Below are 20987 nucleotides of genomic sequence, written 5' to 3'. Positions count from 1 at the left end.
TTTTGGGAATATTGGATCCCGGGACGAAAATGTCCGGTTATTGGGGATGTCTGGAAATTGGGCATCCTGATATTACAGGGATTACTTACATATAAATGAGGGGATTCGTCCTAGGACCCCCTCGGACCCCCCCACCTAGACTTTACACCCCCTATTTTGAAGTATGCAATACCTGTATACAATTGGAGAGAATAGGTGGCCATATTCTTTCTTGTACATCTCCTTTTTCTTCATCACAGTCCCAACGGTGGAAGCTGCAAGGCCTAAAGCACGCCCAATCTCTGAGACTCCCTGTCCCTCCTCATGGGGCCTTATAATTTCCTATTTCCTTTCCAGAGTTAGAGTAAGGTGCTGCTTCTTTGCAGCGGGCTATCCTGATGCTTGAGATGATGCAGGGCACTTGGGAGGCATGGCAAAACAATACGAAAAGGTGAAGAGCTGCGAAACTATCCTCACGAACAGTGAAGCTGCGAGGAGAGGAGGGACGTGGACTCAACTGAGAAGTATGTGAAAATTGGATTACCAGAGAGGGGTTAGTTCATTTTTTCTTGGCAAGCGATTGCGGTGCTGTGCACCGTGCCCATTTTGAATTTTTCATGTAGTATTCCTTTAACCCCTTCATAGCTGCCGGCCTTGAACAACACTGTACTGTTTCAGTGTCAGTGATGTTGAGTTAGGGCGTCCCATATAAAACTGCAAACAATTATGGGAAGGGAATGAAGGTCACTGGTGCATTTACACAACCCTACTCTACCATCCCAAGCATGTTGATGTTACATGCGCCCTAATTTTGAATAAGTTTCTTTCAGCAAAAGAACATAATTTACCACCCTCAAAATAGTCAAAAGGTGTGTGCAGGATATTCACAGAAGAAATATTTGGAGCAAGTGACGTGGTGTGTGGGGTAAAGAGAAGACGGAGGGGGGTGCAAGGAACAACGTGGTGGAATGAAGAGGTAAGACATGCTGTGGCACAAAAGAAGAAAGCATACAATGAATGGATGAGAAATAGGGGCGTGGAAGAAGTTGAGAGGTGGAAGAGAGTGTTATATGTAGAAAGGAAGGGAGAGGTGAAAAGATTAGTAAGAGAGAGTAAGCAGAGAGTGGATGAGGAATTTGGAAGGAATTTGTGTGTAAAGTGGAGAGACTGTAAGCAAATGTTCTGGAAAGAGGTGAAAAGAGTAAGACAGGGTGGCAGTGAAGTTAGCAGGGGAGTGAAAGTTAAAAATGGTGGATTACTAGTGGAGAAGGGAGAAAAAGTGAGGAGATGGAGAGAACACTTTAAGGAATTGTTGAACATAGAGGATGGAAGTACTGTAATGCAAGTATAAGTGGCTGGGGAATGGCTGGGAGAAGGAGAGAGGTGAGAAGACAGGAAGAAATCAGTAGGATAGATGTTGTGGAAGCAATGAAGAAAGCCAAATTGGGAAAAGCCCAGGAATTGATGGAGTGTGTGGTGAAATGCTGAAGCCTGGGAGAGAGATAGTAGTAGAATGGATGTGGAAGATGTGCAGATTGGCCTGGGAGGAAGGTAGAGTCCCAGAGGATTGGAAGTCAGGTATAATTATTCCCTTGTACAAAGGAAAAGGGGAAAAAGAAGTGTGTGGTAATCATAGGGGCATTTGTCTTCTTAGTGTAATAGGAAAAGTGTATGGTAGGATATTTATTGACAGAGTTAGGGAAAGACCAGAGGAATTAGTTGGAGAAGAACAGGGAGGCTTTAGGAAGGGAAGAAGTTGTGTAGATCAGATATTCATTCTTAGATCTTTAGTGGAAAAGTTTCTAGAGAAGGGAAAGAAGTTGTATGCGGATTTCATGGATTTGGAGAAAGCATATGACAGGGTGGATAGACAAGGATTGTGGAAAGTATTAAGAATATATGGAGTAGATGGGAAGTTGTTGAATGCTGTGAAGAGTATGTATGATGGTGCTAAGGCTGCAGTGCATGTGGATATTGAACTGAGTGAATTTTTTTCTTTGAAGATTGGGTTGAAACAGGAATGTCATGTCTCCATGGTTGTTCAATCAGTGCATGGATGGGGTACTAAAAGAGGTACAAGGTACGGCAGTGGATGCTGGAGTGGCTCTGGTGAGAGAGGGTAGTGTTTGGAAACTCCCTGTACTGTTGTTTGCAGATGACACTGTGTTGCTTGATGGATGAGTTTGGGAGAGTGTGTAATAAATGGAATCTAAAGGTGAATGTAGGGAAGAGTTAAGTGATGATCTTTGTGAGAGGTGAAGTCAGTGAATGTACAGTGAGGTTGGATGATGAGGAAATGGAAAATGTGAGTGATTTTAAGTACTTGGGTAGTGTGATGGGTAAGGATGGAAGTTTGGAGGGTGAAGTGCTTGAAAGGGTACAACAAGGAGGAAAGGTTGCTGGTTCCTTGAGGGCAGTGATAAGAAACAGGGAAGTGAGCATGGAAGTGAGAAAGTTACTACATGACAGTATTGTGATACCAGCTCTAACGTATGGAAGCGAAGCTTGGACGTTGTTGGAAGGAGACAAGTCAAGAGTGAGAGCAGTGGAAATGAGTTATTTGAGAGGAGCCTGTGGAGTCACATGGAGAGACAGGCTGACGAATGAGGATATAAAGGAACGTTGTGGTGTGGATATGGATGTGATAGGAAGCGTTACGAGGAACACACTGAGGTGGTTTGGCCATATGGAGAGGATGGAAATTGAGAGACCGATGAGGAGAGTGTATTTGAGTGATGTGGAGGGGGGGAGAGGGAGAGGGAGGCTGAGGATGAGATGGAGGGATGGGGTGGAGAGGTGTATGAGAGAGGGGGGTGTGAGTTGGGAGCGGGGCAGTGAAATGGCGGGGGAAAGGGCGACATGGAGGCGATTTGTTTGTGGCCACCCCATACGGGAATGAGGCGCCTGGCAATAGATAGACAGATAGAAAATAGTCAGGAAAATATAGACGACAAACTAGAGAATATGAACTGAATTGGTAAGGTCTTTAGGCTGTATGCTTACACGAAAGATTATGGGTTTTACAATTTTGAGAGACGATATGGAACAAAAATGTTTGCTAATCAGAAAAGAAAATTTCTCTTTCGTTCCCTATGTTCTCGTAGGTTAGAATTCAGTTCCACGTTCTTTGTTCGATATCACTCTTCCCAATGTATTTCTGACTGACTGAGGAGTTATTTCTGCTCCTTAAAGTTAGTGTACATTTACTGCTAATTTTTTGGTTTGTTCTTATGTGTATGTGTGAATGAGAGAGGACTGACATAAACAATAATGTATTCCATTATCGCTTTCATAGCTGCTGGCATTGAACAACGCCTTACTGTATCGGTGTCAGTGACGTTGAGATAGGGTGAGCTGTAAAAAACTGCGAGCAATTATGGGAAGGGAACAAAGGTCACTGATGTGTTTATACGACCCAACTCTACCATCCCAAGCACTCAGGAGTCAGGCGTTCAAAGTTCACTTCATCCCAGATGTTCTCGAAGATGTTTACATGCTTATGTAACATGCATCCTAATTTTATTAATTCTTACATAAATCATAGCAAATCACAGGATGGGTTTAGGGAGAAAAATAATAATAAAAAAAAGCGAGGTATATGAGAGAGGGGGGTGTGAGTTGGGAGCAGGGCAGTGCAATGGCGGGGAACAGGGCGACTTGGAGGCGATTTGTTTGTGGCCACCCCAAACGGGATTGAGGCGTCTGGCAATAGATAGATAGATAGATAGAGGTGTGCCAGATGAGTCTTTTCACATATGTAAGAAAAGGAATTTGATTTTAGACCTGAAAAAATGGTCCCAAGGCCGACCACGGGAGCATACAAATATCTGAACCCAAAGCCATTGAGGGGGGCTAAGCATATGCTTTACTTTAAGTGTAAAAGCACCTTACCAAATCTGTTCTTCCTGATAGTCTGTTATATTTTTCAGATTATTTCTGGGTTGGTAAATGCAGTAAACATTTTTTGTTAAATCTGTTTCCCTGCCGTTTTTAGCTGTTCTGGTGTGACAACTCTTGTTTATTTCGTTAACATAATGGCGGAAAGGACTGTTCTTCCCTAAGTGTTTAATTAAACCTGGCCTAATTGAGCTTATCTGTACCTAATAATTTAATCTAACCTAACCTCCAGTAGGTGGTGGCGACCATCATCGACTCACTTGATGTAGTGCTGCCTACTCTTTCCTTAGCCTTTATAATTCTTTTTCTGTGCCTGCCCTCCTCTCTTCCTATTTCTCCCATTTTTCCTGTCACCTCTTATTGCTTTTCTTTCTTTTACAGGTGGCATTACATTGAGTGACAAGCCAAATGGTTTCCTGTAAGCCAAGAAACCATTTACAACGCTGGGTGGTAACCATATAACCAAACCATACGTGTTCTTCACGTGTCAACAAGTGGGTTGGTGGAGGGTTAGTGCCCCTCCCCGTAAAACAAATAACTCAAATTCAAATGGCCACCCCTTACGGGACTATGGCGTCTGGCAATAGATAGATAGATAGATAGACCTCCAGTTGGGAAATTGGGAAACAATATCCACCATTGAGCACGTTGAGTTTCTTTTACTGCACTGGAAATGATCATAGGGGAAAGTGACGATAATAACAGGGAGGAAATTTTTCAGCAAGAAAAAGTAATTTGCCAAACTGAAAGTTGTCAGAATATTATGGTAACAAGCTGGAAGTTTATGAATTGAATTGGTAAGGTCTTTCTGCTGCTTCAAGTGTACAATGAAAGACACAAGTATCTTCCCAAAATCTGACAAATATAGCGTGGAAAAATCGAACCATTTGAAACACGCACTAGTAGAAACAGGGTTTTCGTTGTATTTCGCCTGATGTAAATTTTCTTCAGACGGAACTGGGAAGATAGTTGTGTCTTTCATTGTACATTTACCAGTAAATAAATCAATCTTGTGTTTTGTTTCCGCCAGATTAATTGTGATGTCAGACTATTCAGGCACTTCTTCACACTACATAGTCTACATAATCGGGCTATTTCTGTACAGTAATTCCTTTCATATCGATTTTCGTATAATTGAGACAGATATTTTCTTGTTGTGGAATTTGTCCTATATTCATTGCTTTTGTACCATTGAAAATTCGTACTTCGGGTTTTCGTATTTCAAAGACTCACTGTATATATGTGTGTATATATATATATATATATATATATATGTACATATATAGTACATTCCCACAGTACGCCAGTTACGAGTACGCGATCCCCCTTGTACGCAAGGACCTTTTTTTTTTTTTTTTTTTTTTTTTTTTTTTTTAGTACACGAATTGAACTCCTTGTAAGCGAGATGGGGGGTGAAGAGTGGTCGAAATCCGGGGTTACCCCGAGTACATGACATTGCCCCCCCAAGAAGCGATAACGGTTACTTACGCTCCGCCCACCTTGTGACGTCGATGCTGCGTACTTGCCACGTGATGCCCATATGCGCCGCTCAGAGGGTGGTGAGGTGAGAGTCCCAGCAGAGGAAACACACGCGCACAGAGGGTACGCTTGCTGTTCCAGGTACGTCCCTGTGTACTCTGAGGCTATTTTTTCTGTGGGCCAGGATGTCTGCCCCCTCCTCCAGGAAGAAGAAGTGCATCACCCATGCCATGAAGATGCAAGTCATTGAGAAGAAGGAAAGTGGGAAGGGTAACACGGCCATTGGCAAGGAACTAGGCTTGGCAGAATTGTCCGTGTGAACTATATCGGCTAACTGGGAGGCCATAAAGAAGACTGTGAAGACATATGGGACGGTGGCATTGGACAGGAGAAGCAGGCTGACCAACCAGGCTATAATTTTTATGGAGCTGTACCTGGCTACATTTAATATCAGGAAGGAGAAGAAAGCATACAATGAATGGATGAGAAATAGGGGCGTGGAAGAAGTTGAGAGGCGGAAGAGAGAGTTATATGTAGAAAGAAAGAGAGAGGTGAAAAGATTAGTAAGAGAGAGTAAGAAGAGAGTGGATGAGGAATTTGGAAGGAATTTGAGTGTAAAGTGAAGGGACTGTAAGAAAATGTTCTGGAAAGAGGTGAAAAGAGTAAGACAGGGTGGAAGTGAAGTTAGCAGGGGAGTGAAAGATAAAAATGGTAGATTACTAGTGGAGAAGGGAGAAAAAGTGAGCAGATGGAGAGAACACTTTAAGGAATTGTTGAACATAGAGGATGGAAGTAATGCGAGTATAAGTGGCTGGGGAATGGCTGGGAGAAGGAGGGAGGTGAGAAGACAGGAAGAAATCAGTAGGATAGAAGTTGTGGAAGCAATGAAGAAAGTTAAATCGGGGAAAGCCCCAGGAATTGATGGAGTGTGTGGTGAAATGCTGAAGCATGGGGGAGAGATAGTAGTAGAATGGATGTGGAAGATGTGCAGATTGGCCTGGGAGGAAGGTAGAGTCCCGGAGGATTGGAAGTCAGGTATAATTATTCCCTTGTACAAAGGAAACGGGGAAAATGAAGTGTGTGGTAATCATAGGGGCATTTGTCTTCTTAGTATAATAGGAAAAGTGTATGATAGGATACTTATTGACAGAGTTAGAGAAAGAACAGAGGAATTACTTGGAGAAGAACAGGGAGGCTTTAGGAAGGGAAGAAGTTGTGTAGATCAGATATTCATTCTTAGATCTTTAGTGGAAAAGTTTCTAGAGAAGGGAAAGAAGTTGTTTGTGGCTTTCATGGATTTGGAGAAAGCATATGACAGGGTGGATAGACAAGGATTGTGGAAAGTGTTAAAAATATATGGAGTAGATGGGAAGTTGTTGAATGCTGTGAAGAGTATGTACGATGGTGCGAAGGCTGCAGTGCGTGTGGATGGTGAACTAAGTGAATTTTTCTCTTTGAAAGTTGGGTTGAAACAGGGATGTGTCGTGTCTCCATGGTTGTTCAATCTGTACATGAATGGGGTAATAAAAGAGGTACAAGGTAGGGTAGTGGATGTTGGAGTGGCCCTGGTGAGAGAGGATAGTGTTTGGAAATGATACTGTGTTGTTGAGTGAAGACGAAGGGGAGCTGCAAGGCTTGGTGGATGAGTTTGGGAGAGTGTGCAAGAAACGGAATCTAAAGGTGAATGCAGGGAAGAGTAAAGTGATGGTCTTTGAGAGAGGTGAAGTCAGTGAATGTACAGCGAGGTTGGATGGTGAGGAATTGGAAAATGTGAGTACTGTACGTTTAAGTATTTGGGTAGTGTGATGAGTAAGGATGGAGGTTTGGAGGGTGAAGTGCTTGAAAGGGTACAGCAGGGAAGAGAGGTTGCTGGTTCTTTGAAAGCAGTGATAAGAAACAGGGAAGTGAGCATGGAAGTGAAAAAGTTACTACATGACAGTATTGTGATACCAACTCTAACGTATGGAAGCGAAGCTTGGACGTTGTTGGAAGGACACAAGTCAAGAGTGAGAGCAGTGGAAATGAGCTGTTTAAGAGGAGCCTGTGGAGTCACATGGGGAGACAGGCTGACGAATGAGGATATAAAGGAGCGTTGTGGTGTGGATGTGGGTGTGATAGGAAGCGTTATGAGGAACACACTGATGTGGTTTGGCCATGTGGAGAGGATGGAGGGTGAAAGACTGACAAAGAGAGTGTATGTGAGTGAGGTGGAGGGGGGAAGAGGGAGGGGGAGGCTGAGGATGAGGTGGAGGTATGGGGTGGAGAGGTATATGAGAGAGGGGGGTGTGAGGTGGGAGCAGGGCAGTGAAATGGCGGGGGACAGGGCGACTTGGAGGCGATTTGTTTGTGGCCACCCCAAATGGGATTGAGGCGTCTGGCAATAGATAGATAGAGAAGGAAGAAATTCCACTGAATGGGTGTTATATCAGGGACTAGGCCAAGATTTTCTTCAAAGCTGCGGCTCTGAAGCTTGCTGTTAAGAAGATGGCTTTGCCGCTTTCTGAAGAGGAAGGAGCTACGTCACATTCGCCTCACGGGGGAGTGTGCATCAATGGATGAAATGGCAGCCAGGGATTATCCAGCCATCCTAAAGGGGATAATCGACGAGGGCGGCTATAGCAGGGACCAAATTTATAACACTGATGAAACAGCCTTATACTACAAGGCTATGCCGAAGTGTACTTATATTAGTAAGCACCAGCTCCAGGCCCAGGGCAGAAAAGTCAACAAGAGCAGGATAACAGTCTTGTTTGCCTTGAACTTATCAGGCTCACACAAGATGCGGCCTGTTGTAGTGCATACTGCAGCACACCCCTGATGTTTCAAGAATCTGCACTGCATGGATGACAGCAGGGTATACTGGTACAGCAACACCAGTGGTTGAATGACAAGTAGCATCATTTCCTAGTGGCTGTTGCGGCATTTCATCCCTGATGCCAAGGCAAAATCCTTGGAACTTGGCATCCCCTTCAAGGTGCTTCTCATCCTTGATAATGCCCAAGTCATCCAACCTGGCTAGCAGACCTGAGCAAGGAATGCACGATCGTTTTTCTGCCCCCAGGAATGACCTCTCTCATCCAACCACTAGACCAGGAGTTGATTGCAACGGTCAAGCAGCTATACCACTAACACCTCTACAGTACGATTACCTCCGCAGCAAGACCGACAGCTGCGAGGAACTGCAGGCAGTTCTTGACTTGAACACAGTTGGGAATGATGTCACGGACGCTGAGGATGGTTAGGACTTGCCACCTGCTTCACCCTCACCACGCACAGCACCTGCACAACCAACTTCAACTCCTGCGAAGACTATTATGGGTTTTTGGCAGTCATTCAACCTCAAGGATGCCATCACACTTCTGTTGTTCTCTTGGGCAGATATAACCACTGCAACAATTAACCATGCTTGCCGCCTCCTCTTACCGCACCTGTGTGAAATCGCACTGGGAAGCGGCTTTCGGTCCCTGGCCGCTGCCGAGGCAGCCATTCTCACAAGTGCACAAGCTGTGCCCGGGTTTCAGGCCGTCTCGCTGGAGGAGATCAGGGGTTTACATTCGGCAGCAGCAGAGCTGGATCCTCAGGAAATCATGCAACGAGTGGACGAGGCCGACGCAGAGCAGGAGATCGCAGCAAAGCCAGCGACACCAGTGATGGAGAGTGAAGATTTGTCCCTGATGGAGATCAGCCGGGTACTGTGTGCCCTTGATAAATTCAAGGAAGAATTCAAGGACATTGAACACTCTCAGTTGTGAGTGGAGGAGGTGATGTCTTCACTGGACAAAACCTTCCGCTACTGCACCGACAATTACAACCAGGAATCTGTTTTGTCCCCTACACTCTTTAATTTATACATGCATGACATACCCACACCCCACACACCACAGACACACATAGCTTCCTATGCAGATGATATAACACTTACATGTACACACAAAAACTCAAACACAGCTGCACACATCATTCAACCTTACCTCAACACACTACACAAATGGTTCACCACAAACAGGCTCAAAATAGCCCCAGCCAAATCTACAGTTACTCTTCTCACAAACTGGACAGCGGAACACAGTCACATCCCACACCTCACCATAAACAACACTCCACTACCACACACACACACACACACACACACAAAATCCTTGGTGTAACATACAATACATCAGTGTCATTCAAACAACACATCACAAACATTAAAAATAAAATAACACCAAGACTCAATGCTTTGAGGTCACTTGCCCATACAACATTCGGACACAACAAAGAAACCACCACCACAGTATACAAACAATACATACGTTTAGTGATGAATTATGCAAGCCCTGCCTGGGCTTCTAACCTGACCAAAACACACTACAACACTCTACAGACCATACAGAACAAGGCCCTAAAAATAATCACTGGCTGCACAGCTACTACACCCACAGACCACCTACATCAAGAAACCAAAGTCCTCAAGGTCAAGGATCACCTAGACATGAGAGGCACCCAGTTTCTTGCTGTAGCCTCCACAAACCCACAACATCCACTACAGTACATGGCAGCACATCCACCCACACTAAGGAACATCAAAACAACACCCAGCACACGATACCATACACAAATACTGTCATCTCTCCCCCCTCTCCCACCTCAGACCAGCTTCCAGAAGCATATCCACACTCAGATCACTCGCCGCTCCATTCAGTCACTTAAAGACGACACACAGCTGCATGCACGGCCTCCTGACATCCACCCTTCTGAATCCTATCTTTCTCGTGGGGACAGGGTCCACCTGGCCAGGCTGAGATGTGGGCACCATCCAGCTCTCTTAAGCTACCAGAAGAGGCTAGATGACTCCATCGCTGATGCCTGTCCAGGATGCAACACAGCACCTCATACTATTAAGCACATTATGGAAGACTGCATTGCACACAATCACCTATGCCAACAACACAACATACACTCTTTGAGAGCTCTGTGGGAAAGCCCGGTCTCGGCCATGGCCTTCCTAAGGGACTCAGGGATGTTCGGCCAGACTGCCTAGGGAACAACTACTACTACTACTACCAGGAAGTAAACAGATGCAAGCAAATGCTCAACATCTATTACCTTCGGCTTGAAAAAAGTGAAGAATCACTCCCTTCAACATCAGAAGAGCCATATCCTGAGGTGGATCAAGAGGCTGATTCGATGTCTGAGGTGTCACAAATAGACTTTGAAGGGTTTATGAACGTAGTGAGTGCATTAGGTAGTGAAAGTGTCGAAAGTGCTGGTGACGAAAGTGGTGAGGAAGGTGGTGTGTCGGGTGGTGTGGTGGGTGATGCAGGAGATGCACGCTAGGTGCCTCATCCTGCCTCGGATCCTCTTCTTACCTCCATCACTCCTGTTGTCCTTTTGGGTAAAGGTGAGCAGCCATATTCTTGTTGGTTTAGTTAAGCCATATCCTTGTTGATTTACCTAGTAAAGCCATAATCTTGTTGGTTTACTTTATCTTAGGTAATATGTCTTAGATAGTTTCCCTGTACAGTATGGTATAGGTTTGAAAGGCGTCTCAAGGGTTGCCCATGAATGGGGGTGCCGCCCATATGTAATTTTTCCCATAAGTTTATGTATTCACAGAATGCGAATTCCTAGTACGCATCTACTCGCGTACTAGGGGGATGTACTGTATATATATATATATATATATATATATATATATATATATATATATATATATATATATATTTATATATATATATATATATATATATATATATATATATATATATATATTTATATACAGTATATATATTTATCTATATATATATATATATATTTATATATATATATATATATATATATATATATATATATCTCTATCTATCTATTGCCAGACGCCACAATCCCGTAAGGGGTGGCCACTTGACTTTGAGTAATTTATTTAATGGAGTAATATACACTCTATCTATCTATCTATCTATAGCCCGACGCCCTAATCCCGCAAAGGGTGGCCGCAGACAAAACGCCTCCAAGTCACTCTGTCACCCACCAATTGACTACCCTCGCCCCAACTCACTCCCCCCTCCCTCATATACCTCTCAACTCCATCCCTCCACCTCATCCTCGGTCTACCCCTCCCTCTCCCTCCCTCCACCTCACCTACATACACCCTCTTAGTCAGTCTTTCATTCTCCATTCTCTCCACATGTCCAAACCACCTCAGTGTATTTCTCCTAATCTTTTCAACCACATCCACATCTACCCCACAACGTTCCTTCACTTCTTCATTCGTCAACCTGTCCCTCCATGTCACTCCACATGCTCCTCTCAAGTAACTCATTTCCACTGCTCTCACTCTTGACTTGTTCCCCTCTTGCAAGGTCCACGCCTCGTAAATCGCGGCATTTTGGGTCTGGACCACTGCCGTGATTTACGAATTCTGTGATTTATAAATAATAACTCTTATGCGAAAAATTAATTTGGGTCTGGACTTTGGCCAACCTGCCTCCACAGCACCCTACTTACACGTATCTAGGCACCATCAAACACAAACATACAAATTTAGGAATATTCAGTGCATGTATTAAATAGAAATAAGCAATGTTAAGGGATCTCACCTTAATCCTATGATGAAATTGCTTAAGTGAATGGAGTGGGGTGGTGTTGGGAAGAACTTAGAACCTCTCAGCACTCGTTTTTCCCAAACTCTATGGCCAGCTTTGAAAAATTCTCTCCCTTCTCTACACGATGAATGAGCTCCAAACGTCGACTGTACGACAATGGCAGCAGCTTCTTGACGCCATACTGCCTAGAGCGCTTCATTGGGGGGTTGGGAGGGGCCATGGCAGGTAGGAGGCAGGGGGGAAGTTGCACAAAAAGGCAGGTAGCTCTCATACTCCACGGCGACGGTCTGTAGTGTGCGGACCGGCGAGACAAGAACAACAACAGCGAGGCAGCATTAGTATGCACATATGCCACCAGGGACGCGCGGTGATTGGTTGTTGGGTCGCGATTTTCAGTTTGAATGCCGCGGTTTACGGTTCTCCTCGGAAAAGGCCCACTTGGGTGCCTAGGTCCGCGATTTTTGTGACTTAACAGTGATTTAAGGTTGCCTGCAGTCTGACGTGATTTATGAATCCGTGTTTTATGAACACGCGATTTACGAGGATTGAGTGTGTGTATATATATATATATATATATATATACAGTACCCTTGCGTCCAACACGCGTTAGTCCAGCACGATTCACGTCCAGCATGGAGAGCAAATAATTAGTATTATTTAATACGATTTAATTACTGCAACACGAATGTGTTAGCATAACACGCACAGAGCTCCGAGAAGTGGGCGAAATCCGCAGAGTTCACCTCTAGCACGATCACCCCCGGTCCAACACGGTCATACTGGACATTCCCATGATGATGATAGCCAATGAAAACTTCTGATCAAGTAGCCATCCCCGCCCGCTATCGTGACGTGATTGTGATGCCGCCCAATTAAAAACTCTTCTGCTGTCACGTGATGTTTTGTTTAAATTTCTCCCGCCACAGCGCCACTCAGTCGCATAATTCGCATTGGAAGGTGCTTTTTTCTTGCTGCATTTTCTGACCTTGTTACTGCATTTTACCATGCTCACGATGCCTAGGAAGCCTTCTGAGAACCCCAAGAAGCGTCGGCACCTCCCTCAGGCCACCAAGCTAGAAAGCATCGAGAGGAAGAAGAAAGGGGAGAGGAAAGTTGCCATTGCCAAGGCCTACGACATGAATGAAGCCAACGTGAGGACCATAATAAAAAACCAAGACAAGATCCTGGCAGCTGTGAAGGCTTACAGAGTGCTAGGACAGGCAGAAGCAGGACCTTCCTTGGCTGTGGACGAAGATAGTGATTCTGAGTGTGATTTCGAAGGATTTATGAGGGAGGTTGAGGAGGACCAGCAGCCATTACCCGCTAGTGACGCCAGCAGCCATCCTCCGGAGACCCAGTAGGACTACCTACATCCTTGGATACCACCTTCCATTCCCAGCAAGCCCACCAACACTATCCTAAAAGGTTAGTTATCATTCATAGCACAGTACCATTTATTATAATTACCATAGTACCAATATATGTATGGGTATATGGTAGGTATTTAGGGTGACTTTTCCAAGGGTTCTGTCTATCTATCTACCTATTGCCAGACACCTCAATCCCATTTGGGGTGGCCACAAACAAATCGCCACCATGTCGTCCTGTCCCCCGCCATTTCACTGCCCTCCTCCCAACTCACACCCCCCTCTCTCATATACCACTTCACCCCATCTCTCCATCTCATCCTTGGCCTCCCCCTCCCTCTTCCCCCTTCCACCTCACTCACATACACTCTCTTCGTCAGTCTTTCACCCTCCATCCTCTCCACATGGCCAAACCACCTCAGTGTGTTCCTCATAACACTTCCTATCACATCCACATCCACACCACAACATTCCTTTATATCCTCATTCGTCAGCCTGTCTCTCCATGTGACTCCACAGGCTCCTCTTAAATAACTCATTTCCACTGCTCTCATTCTTGACTTGTGTCCTTCCAACAACGTCCAAGCTTCACTTCCATACGTTAGAGTTGGTATCAAAATACTGTCATGTAGTAACTTTTTCATTTCCATGCTCACTTCCTGTTTCTTATCACTGCTTTCAAAGGACAAGCAACCTTTCTTCCCTGCTGTACCCTTTCAAGCACTTCACCCTCCAAACCTCCATCCTTACTCATCACACTACCCAAGTACTTAAACATACTCACATTTTCCAATTCCTCACCATCCAACCTCGCTGTACATTCACTGACTTCACCTCTCTCAAAGACCATCACTTTACTCTTCCCTACATTCACCTTTAGATTCAGTTTCTTGCACACTCTTCCAAACTCATCCACCAAGCCTTGCAGCTCCCCTTCGTCTTCACACAACAACACAGTATCATCTGCAAACAACAGTACAGGGAGGTTCCAAACACTATCCTCTCTCACCAGGGCCACACCAACATCCACTACCCTACCTTGTACCTCTTTTATTACCTCATCCATGAACAGATTGAACAACCATGGAGACATGACACATCCCTGTTTCAACCCAACCTCCAAAGAGAAAAATTCACTCAGTTCACCATCCACACGCACTGCAGCCTTAGCACCATCATACATACTCTTCACAACAACTTTCCATCTACTCCATATATTCTTAATACTTTCCACAATCCTTGTCTATCCACCCTGTCATATGCTTTCTCCAAATCCATGAAAGCCGCATACAACTTCTTTCCCTTCCCTAGAAACTTTTTCACCAAAGATCTAAGAATGAATATCTGATCTACACAACCTCTTCCCTTCCTAAAGCCTCCCTGTTCTTCTCCAACTAATTCCTCTGTTCTTTCTCTAACTCTGTCAATAAGTATCCTTCCATACACTTTTCCTATTATGCTAAGAAGACAAATGCCTCTGTGATTACCACACACTTCTTCTTCCCCTATTCCTTTGTACAAGGGAATAATTATACCTGACTTCCAATCCTCCAGGACTTGACCTTCCTCCCAGGCCAATCTGCACATCTTCCACATCCATTCTACCACTATCTCTCCCCCATGCTTCAGCATTTCACCACACACTCCATCAATTCCTGGGGCTTTCCCCAGTTTAACTTTCTTCATTGCTTCCACAACTTCTATCATACTGATTTCTTCCTGTCTTCACACCTCCTTCTCCCAGCCATTCCCCAGCCACTTATACTCGCATTACTTCCATCCTGTATGTTCAACAATTCCTTAAAGTGTTCTCTCCATCTGCTCACTTTTTCTCCCTTCTCCACTAGTAATCGTTTCGTTTCGTTTCGTTTCATTTTTAAAGGCTCCAACATGCTTGCATGTGTTGGCCTTGGTCACCTAATGGCAGCTCTCCACGCTGCACGATCCATTGCAGCCTCCTTGTTCAGTCCCTTAACCCTAAGGTCACACTTAATGACCTCGTCCCATGTCTTTCTCGGTCTACCCCTCATAACCCCACCCCCAATATTAACACTTCTCACCTTCCTCACCCAATTATCATCCCCCATCCTCTCCACATGTCCAAACCACCTCAATCTACCTCTCCTTCTCACAACACCAATACACTCCAGTCCCATCCTACCTCTCAACTCTTCCATTGTAAACCCAGCCCCTCCAGGCCTTGGACGCAGGGACGCACTGCACATCCACCTAATCATTGTCATTTCTGTACGTCTGAGCCGGCGAATATCTTCCTCCTTCACTGCCCAGGTCTCACTGCCATACAGCATTACACTCCTAACACATGCTGCGTACAAAGACCCCTTAGCACGTAGGGAGAGCCCTCTCAATGTCAGGAGAGGCAAGAGCTCCCTGAACTTCTTCCAACCACTTCTCACCCTAGCCACAGAGCTAGCTCCAGCCCCACCTTCAGCACACAACATGTCTCCTAAATAAGAAAACTCTTCCACACACTCAAGAGATTCACCAGCAAGTTCAATCCTTTCACGCCTGACAATCTCCACCTGCTCACCCCGGCACGCCATACACATAAAATCAGCATTATCTCGCAGTCTACCTCTGATACCACTACATCTCTTATGCACCCATTTATCACACACACCGCACAAGATGGAATTACTTCCCATGCCCTTGTGCCAAACTGCACATGGCCACTCTCCCTCGTCTTTGGCAGTACCGCCACCAACCCTAGATATCATCACCTTTGTTTTATCTGCATTTACTCTTAAACCCTTTTGCCCCATACCATCTCTCCACTTCCTAAACCTTTCCTCCGCCTCCCTTTCATTCTCTGCAGTCAACACCAAATCATCACCATACAACAACTCCCACGTGAGTCCGTTTCTAAAATCACGTGAAAGGGCTTCAAGTACCATGATAAACAACATGGGACTCAAGACTGACCCCTGACGCACACCAGCATTCACGGAAAACTCATCACTCAAAACTCTCACCTGGGTGTGAGCACCCACATACATGGCCATAACCACCCTAACCAGCCACTCCTCCAAGCCAAGCTTTCTCATTGCCCACTTCACCACCTCTCTAGGGACTCTGTCAGAGGCCTTTTCCAAATCAACAAAAACAAAATAAAGATCCCTTCTCCTACCAATACATTTTTCCTGAAGCTGTCGAACAATGAATATGGCATCAGTGGTCCCCCTACCTGGCATAAACCCAAACTGCATCTCATCAATATTCACTCTTTCTCTAATCATACCTTCTAAAACTCTCTCCATTACCTTCATTATCTGATCTAAAAGCTTTATACCTCTTTAATTTTCTCTTTCCAGGGCATCACCCTTCCCTTTATACACATTTACAATTACACTCTTCAGCCAATCATCTGGGACAACACACTCATAAATAACCCTATTTATCAGGTCAGTGACTAAACTCACCCCTATATCGCCTGAGGCCTTCAACATTTCGGCAGTCAACCCAGACACACCTGCTGCCCTCCCCACCCTCATCCTGCCTATTGCCTCACTCACAGTAACAGTATCAATCAAAGGCCAAGGGCCAGACACTGGATCTGCTGGCTCCAAACCTTCCCTGTCCCAGTCAAACTCCTCATTCAACAACCGGTTATAATGCTCTCTCCATGCATCTTTAATATCCTCACTGTTCACCACTACCCTTCCTTCATCATTCTTCACACACTGCTCACCTATGATATCACGATTATCCTTCTCCACCTGACCTGCCACCCTAAATATATTTTTCCTTTCCCCATGATTTAGGTTATCAAGTAATTGTCTCTGTGACTCAGACTTTGCCCTGTATACCTCTCTTCTAGCCCTATGCTTAGCAGCCAAATATTCCTCTTTGCTACCACCCTTCTTCCATTCCCGGAAAAGCCTTCTTTTCTCCTTAATTGCAGTTTCTACACCCTCATCCCACCACCAAGTTACTTTATGTCTTGGTGGTCCTCTTGTCCAGCCGCATGTTACATCAGTAATTCTCAAGAAATTGTTATTGAGGGCTTTGTACTGTTCATTAACGCCTCTGTCTACAGCTCCCTGTTCAGCTAGCAGTCTCCTCAACTTGCTATAGAAGGCATCCCTTACTACTTGGTTTTTCAGCTTCCATATTTTCCTCCTAGGTACATAAGTCCTCTTTTTCATCACTTGTTCTTTAAGCACCATATCACAAATCAATAGTTTGTGCTGCTGCGCACACTCCTCACTTCCTATAACTTTAACATCCCTCACTAACCTCCTATCGGCCCTCCTAACCAGAAAATAATCTATCTGACTGCTATTTCCCCCAGATTCATATGTAATTAACCTACTGTCTCTTTTCCTAAAATATGTGTTGCACACAATCATGTCCGTTGCCTCCCCAAACTCCTAGTATCCTTTCCCCTTCTGCATTCCTTATACCATACGCACATCCCCCATGCACTCTTTCATAACCTTGTGCTGCTTCACCTACATGACCATTTAAGTCCCCTCCCAAAATCACTATCTCATCATCCCGCATACCACCCACTACATGTATTAAATCATCCCAAAATCTATCTTTCTCTGATTCATCCAATCCTGCCTGTGGAGCATATGCCGATATAATCACAGCTATCTTTCTTCCCAACAGAATTTTCACTACCATATCCTATCGCTTACTTTCAAAACATTCATAACATATTCCACCCATTTCTCCGCAACCATCACACCAACACCTCCATATCCGTCTGTCCCCCCCTGCTAAAACAACTTATAGCAACAGTCCTTCCCAACAATCTTTCTGGCTGATCCACCCCTGTACCGGACTTCTTGCAAACACGCCACATCCACCCACCTCCTACTGAATGCCTCAACGACTTCCCTTGCTCTTCCCCTCAAACTTCCCACATTCCATGAACCCACCCTCATCCCCATTGGTGATTTACTGTCCTCAGGCTTGCTTTGAAACTTATTTTGTTTTGTCATCTTCAGTATTAATAAAGGGGGACGGACACAGCACAGGTCCCACTCACTGCACAGTCCCAGGTCCAGGCAATGGATCTGGGACCCCTAGCCCACCAGCTTACCAGTGGCTGTGGTAGTGGCCTCGGGGGACCCTGCCAGGACAGCTGCAGGGACACCCTCCAAGCGCGTCTTGGCACTGCAACTATCCCACCATTATACACCCACTGATAGGGCAGCCTCCTGGGGCGCTACTCCCAGGTTCGGGCCCCTCTCTATTGGGCAGAAGCGGCAGCCTGGGAACCACAATGCCCTGTACCCTCTAGCACAGGCCCGAGCCCCATCTCGCCCTGGACCCACGATCTATACTGGCGGAACCCCCGCCACGCCTCCCCCCAGAAGTCCGCCACTAGGTAGTGGGGGCAAAGTTTTCTGGCCTCATGCCCTTGCTGGCACCAACCCCTGTAACGTAGTGGGTTACGTTATGTGAAATGTAAAGTGCATGTGGTGTAGTGCATAGATAGTTAGAGGAAATGTTTGGGAGAGTATGCTGGTCTACTCTCCATGTTACTGTCACACTGAAAAGGTCAGCAAAGGGGGATGGTTAGATAGCTAGTGAAACAGGAGCTCCAGCTCTCCCTATCACCAGCATTCCCATTCCCCTCGGGAGTACTACCCTGTTTGGCCCATGCTACGGCCTCCTCCTACCTTTCTATCTTTCCACCCTGTCTTACTCTCTTCACCTCTTTCTAGAACATCTTCTTACAGTCCCTCCACTTTACACTCAAATTCCTTCCAAATTCCTCATCCACTCTTTTCTTACTCTCTCTTACTAATCTTTTCACCTCTCTCTTTCTTTCTACATACAACTCTCTCTTCCGCCTCTCAACCTCTTCCATGCCCCTATTTCTCATCCATTCATTGTATGCTTTCTTCATTTGTGCCACAGCCTGTCTCACCTCTTCAGTCCACCACGCTGTTCCTTGCACCCCCCTCCGTCTTCTCTTCCTCCCACACACCACATTACATGCTGCACATATTACATGCACAAGTTTGAGAGGAGCGAGAGAGTGCTGTTGATTGGAGACATGAATGGCAAAGTTGGGAATGTACGAGTGGATGGAGTGGTTGGTCAGTGGGGTGTGCCAGCTGAAGTAGATGGGAATGGTAGTGCTTTGGTGGACATCTGTGCTTGTAAGGGGTTGGCAATAGCCAACACCTACTTTCGTCATAAGATGATCCACCGGTATACATGGAGAGTGAGGAGGAGGATGGATGGTGAACTTGTTGAACGAAAGGCAATGATAGACTACGTGTGTGTGGATAAGCGAATGAGAAGACAAGTGTTGGATGCAAGAGTGTGGAGAGGGTGGGGGAATGGAGTCTCGGACCATCACTTAGTGATGGCCAAGGTAAAGATGCAAAGAAAGTGGTTGAGGAGGCAAAGGGGAAGACAGGAGGAAGCAGCTCCTGTGAGAAGAGTGGAGAAATTGCAAGATAGTGAGAAAATGACAGAGTATAAGAGCATAGTGGAAGAAAGATTGGGAAGGTATGAGCTAGAGCAGATGGAAGGGGTGGAAGACGTATGTAAGATATTCACGGAAGAGATAGGCGCAGCGTGTGAGGCGGTTTGTGGAGTGAGGAGGAGATGCAAGGGTGTGCAAGGGACAGCAAGGTGGAATGATGAGGTGAAACGAGCTGTGGAACAAAAGAAGAAGGCATATGGTGAATGGTTGGCGAGTAGAGGTAGAGGAGAAGATGAGAGAGAGAAGAGAGAGGTATATGTAAGCAGGAGAAGGGAGGTTAAGAGACTGGTGAAGGAGAGTAAGAAGAAAGTGGATGAAGAGTTTGGGAGGAATCTGAGTGTGAAATGGAGGGAGAGTAAGAAATTGTTTTGGAAGGAGGTAAAGAAAGTAAGGCAGTGAGAAAGGGGAAATAATAGGGGAGTGAAAGATAGGAATAATAGATTGTTGGTGGAGAAGAGAGAGAAATTGAGGAGATGGAAGGAGCCCTTTGAGGATTTGTTGAATGTAGAGAGTGAGAGCAGTGTGAGTATAAGTGGTTGGGGAATGGCTGGGAGAAGAAGAGATGAGAGGAGGGAGGAAGAGATCAGTAGGGCAGAAGTAGTGGAAGCGATGAAGAAGATTAAGCTGGGAAAGGCCCCAGGAATTGATGGAGTGTGTGGTGAAATGCTTAGGTATGGGGGTGAGATTGTTGTGGAGTGGATATGGAAGTTGTGTAGATTGGCTTGGGAAGAGAGAAGGGTTCCAGAGGACTGGAAATCAGGTATAATTGTTCCTCTGTACAAAGGAAAAGGGGAGAGAGAAGTATGTGGTAACCATAGGGGTATTTGCCTTCTTAGTGTGACTGGTAAAATATATGGTAGAATACTCATTGATAGGGTTAGGCATATGACAGAGGAGCTAGTTGGAGAAGAACAAGGGGGATTTAGGAAGGGAAAAGGATGTGTAGATCAGATATTTGTTCTAAGATGTTTAGTGGAGAAGTATCTAGAGAAGGGAAGGAAAGTGTATGCTGCCTTCATGGACTTGGAGAAAGCTTATGACAGAATAGATAGGCAGGGTATGTGGAAGGTATTAAGAATATATGGAGTGGAGGGGAAATTGTTGAGTGCTGTGAAGGGTATGTACGAGGGAGCTAGGGCTACGGTGCGAGTGGATGGTGAGCTGAGTGAATTCTTTGATCTCAATGTGGGACTGAAACAGGGGTGTGTG

At 45.3% G+C, this 20987-nt stretch overlaps 1 long non-coding RNA gene across 1 annotated transcript in view; it reads left to right on the top strand.

The window, feature by feature from the left end:
- The first annotated feature begins 357 nt into the window (after positions 1–357).
- LOC145390614 (uncharacterized) overlaps positions 358–20987 on the top strand; it is a 52051-nt gene continuing 31421 nt past the window's right edge. The window contains exon 1 of the long non-coding RNA XR_013895696.1: positions 358–503. This is a non-coding gene — a long non-coding RNA (uncharacterized LOC145390614). The remainder of the gene's footprint in view (positions 504–20987) is intronic.

The sequence above is a fragment of the Coenobita brevimanus genome, chromosome 15 (genome assembly GCF_032717465.1).
Source record: "Coenobita brevimanus isolate Jiangsu-jjx chromosome 15, ASM3271746v2, whole genome shotgun sequence".
In the NCBI taxonomy this organism is placed as follows: domain Eukaryota; kingdom Metazoa; phylum Arthropoda; class Malacostraca; order Decapoda; family Coenobitidae; genus Coenobita; species Coenobita brevimanus.
The sequence above is the reverse complement of the archived record's forward strand: the minus strand, read 5'-3'. Positions and strand labels throughout refer to the sequence as shown.